The sequence below is a fragment of the Salvelinus sp. IW2-2015 genome, unplaced genomic scaffold (assembly GCF_002910315.2).
Source record: "Salvelinus sp. IW2-2015 unplaced genomic scaffold, ASM291031v2 Un_scaffold1460, whole genome shotgun sequence".
NCBI classification, from domain to species: domain Eukaryota; kingdom Metazoa; phylum Chordata; class Actinopteri; order Salmoniformes; family Salmonidae; genus Salvelinus; species Salvelinus sp. IW2-2015.
Genome location: NW_019942921.1, coordinates 38249 through 42144, shown reverse-complemented (window position 1 = coordinate 42144; position 3896 = coordinate 38249). Strand labels below are relative to the sequence as shown.

Here is a 3896-nt window from a genome sequence, read left to right as displayed (position 1 = left end):
ACAATTTATCACCTAGCTGGCCTGAGCATGATGCTGAATATTACAATGTTATCACCGTCAGGCTGAGCTGGCAATGATGCTGATAATATACAATGTTATCACCGTAGCTGCCTGAGCATGATGCTGAATTACATGTTATCACCGTAGCTGCGCTGCGCATGATGGCTGAATTAGTGATGATCGCAGCGAAGTTGACCATGGTTTGAGCAAGCCTTTAGCCTACTATAAGCAGACCTTGCTGTTTTATTTTTAGAGAAGATAAGCTTGAAATGACTTGGCAACACATATAAGTTTTAGCTTTCTTATATTCCAATCTCAACAATTATTTCTGTTTGCTTTAATTAACTCATTGTCTTTTCTGTTCTTCCCTTCTTTCTCTGTCCTTTCTCTCCACATTAAAATATCTCTCTGCAAATATTCATATCTTATAGAGGGTCTACTTTAGCCCCCCCCCCCTCCAGGACTGAGGGATAAGGGAGAGAAGGACACAGGGATGCAAACTAGTCACCTTTTGGCGAAATTCGCCGTTTTGATCCAAAATAGGTGACCTATGTGATTGGTTGATACGTTTCCCCCTGTGATGCCCTGGCAGTGTTGTGATACGTTTCCCCCTGTGATGCCTTGGCAGTGTTGTGATACGTTTCCCCCTGTGATGCCWTGGCAGTGTTGTGTTAAAAGAAATAGCTTGAGAAGAAAAAGCGGTGTTGGTAGGATAGGAATGACTGTGATGTGTTCCTCTGATGTCATTGTTGTAAAATAAACGGGTCTCTTTTCTGGTATGACTATAGCTGTGACATCACAGATGACTAATGTGAAATGTTTTGCGGTTCATGTTTCAAAGTTTGAGGTGAGATCACCTGGTTTATCATCTCTCTCTCCTCCCTTTCTCAATTCAATTTCAATTCAATTTAAGGGGCTTTATTGGCATTGGAAATATATGTTTACATTGCCAAAGCAAGTGAAATAGATAATAAATAAAAGTGAAATATTTTTTTATTGTTTAACAGTAAAAATTACACTCACAAAAGTTCCAAAAGAATGAAGACATTTCAAATGTCATTATGTCAATATACAATGTTGTAACGATGTGCAAGTAGTTAGTGGTGTTTGTTGTTCACCGGTTGCCCTTTTCTTGTGGCAACAGGTCACAKATCTTGCTGCTGTAACGGCACCTTGTGGTATTTCAACCAGTAAATATGGGAGTTTATCAAAATTGGGTTTGTTTTTGAATTCTTTGTGGATCTGTGTAATCTGAGGGAAATATGTCTCTAATATGGTCATACATTTGGCAGGAAGTTAGGAAGTMRAGCTCAGTTTCCACCTCATTTTGTTGGAAGTGTACACATAGCCTGTCTGCCGACAGCGACCTTTCACTCTTTCTCTCCCCCTCTATTTCTTTCTCTCTCCCTCTCTACCTTCACCCTCATCTCTCCCTCTTTCTCTCTCCCTCTCTCCCTTCTCCCTCATCTCTCCCTCTTTCTCTCTCCCTCTCTTCTCCCTCTTTCTCTCTCCCTTCTCCCTCATCTCTCCCTCTTCCTCTCTCCCTCTCTCCCTTCTCCCTCACCTCTCTTTCTCTGTGTTAAGGCGTCCGTCCTCGCCAACTGTCTGTGTTTGGCCACTGTGTCACATGGTCTCATGCTGCAGCCGCCTGTCTCTGTCTCTCAATTAAATTTGCTTTATTGGCATGACGTAACAATGTACATACATATTGCCAAAGCTTATTTTGGATATTTACAATATAAAAAAATAAAATGAGAATCAAAGTTGTCAACGGTACAACAGTAACAACAATAACCAAGGGTCAAAATAACCATACATTCAACCATAACAATAAGCATACAGTAGAGTACATGTGCAGGTTGATTGGTCTGTCAGACACTGTCCCTCAACTTATGGCAGGCAGCAATGTAGTGCGCTGCCAACCCACAGCGCTCTCTCTCTCTCTCTCTGTCTCTCTGTCTCTCTGTCTGTCTGTCTGTGTCTGTAACCAGGTGTGCTTTCTCATCTCCTACCTGGTGTGTGTGTGGTATTTAGCTGCGTACTCAAGTTGTGATCTCTCTCTTTCTCTGCAGGAAGTTTGGGGAGCGCCCTCAACCACAGCGCCTAACAAGGTGAGTACACACACACACACACACAGACACACACACATTTCAGTATGCTTGTTTTATCCACAGACAGTTCAACAGGGCTTGTTATGGTTAGGATTAGGGGTGAGATGAGGCCAGGAGACTGGTCTCAGCAGTGTTTCTGTTGGTCCTTTGGTCAGTCAGCCTAGAGAGAGAGAGGAAGATAGGTGTGTGTGTGTGCCTGTCAAATCAAATCAGATTTTATTGGTCACAGACACGTGGTTAGCAGATGTTATTGCGAGTGTAGCGAAATTCTTTTGCTTCTAGATCCGACAGTGCAGCAATATCTAACAGGTCATATCTAACAGGTCATATCTAACAGGTCATATCTAACAGGTCATATCTAAAAGTAAATATCTAACAGGTAATATTTAACAGGTAATATTTAACAGGTCATATCTAACAATTCCACAAGAAATTGTGTGTACGTATCCATGCCGCTCCAAGGTGAAAATGAGCGGTCGAGCATTCTCTGGAACACACAAGCGTTGTTTTGGAGGGGGCCCTGTCCTCTCCGCCTTTTGATCTCTCCCCCTCTGCATTCACCAAACACTTGTTACCGACGATCGGAAGAAAGACACTGTGGTTAGTTTAGAGATGTTGTCTATGAAAGGTGTTTGTGTGTGTGCAGCTGTGTTGCGGTTACCCCAGAGCGTGGCCCTGTTTATTTTAGTTTGGCAGTGACTGGGGCAGCTAAAAGCCAGGGTCCTCCAGGGCCTGCTAAGTCTCGGGTCCTTCAGGGCCCCACTGTCAGCCAGGCTGTTCCACTGTTCAGCTGATACAAAACACACTGTAGACTGCTCGAAATGCTGCCTGGCTTTGTTGCTTTGGAGAAGAAACCCGGTCACCAATGTTAKAGGGGAAACTTCAGAGACACTTGAYACTCATTCTGAAAATGAAAATCTATAATATATGCTGTGAGATCTGACTCAATTTTAGACTTACCTGTAGGCTATATGAATGTAGGCCTTATTTATTGTCATGTGATTTTAATGAACTAGAATGTGCCTGACGTCACAAATTAAGTTGACATGGGGGGGGAGATTTCAGTTTCCTCTGACAGTCAATTCTCAGCCCATTGTGCCTTAATGACAATGGGAGAGGGTATGCTGACTGACGTGACTGTCTGTTGATGTTTTCATTTAACCCAAGGGTCCTGGGTTGAGGACGCGTGTCATGTCCCCTTTGTGATCCAAAGGGGCGCTCACCAATAGGGCTCCAAGACTCTTTGTGTTTTTTTCCTCTGTGTGTGTGTGTGTGTATACCTTTTGACTTTGTGTGTGTTTGCGTGTGTGTGCCCGCATTTGACCCTGTGTGTGTGTGTGTGTGTTTGCCCCTCCCTGTCCTAGCCAGCTGCAGGTTTAAAAAAAAAGAAGTGTATTTTAATTTTATTTAATCTTTATTTAACTAGGCAAGTCAGTTAAGAACACATTTTTATTTACAATGATGGCCTACCCCGGGCAAACCCGGACGACGCTGGGGGGGGGTCTGGGTGATTCCACTCTATTCTGGTGTAGCTAGACACTGTGACCGATACACTGGACAGATGCCACTCTGCTGTATCTGTAGTCCGGCTTAACTCCACACACGCAGACACATCATTACTGACCCCCACTTTGCCCTTTGTCTCTGTCTATCTGTCTGTCAATCTCTCTGCCAGTGGCACACAAAGCTATACCACTAGCCTATAGCTTTCTGTTGTATACCGCTAGCCTATAGCTTTCTGTTGTATACCAGTTTTGCTGTCCAGTATTGACTTGTGTAGTATAG

At 43.5% G+C, this 3896-nt stretch overlaps 1 long non-coding RNA gene across 1 annotated transcript in view; it reads left to right on the top strand.

Moving 5' to 3' along the window:
* Positions 1-3896, top strand: part of LOC112070917 (uncharacterized) — a 75971-nt gene that overhangs the window by 37754 nt on the left and 34321 nt on the right. The window contains exon 2 of the long non-coding RNA XR_002893989.2: positions 2073-2111. This is a non-coding gene — a long non-coding RNA (uncharacterized lncRNA). The remainder of the gene's footprint in view (positions 1-2072; positions 2112-3896) is intronic.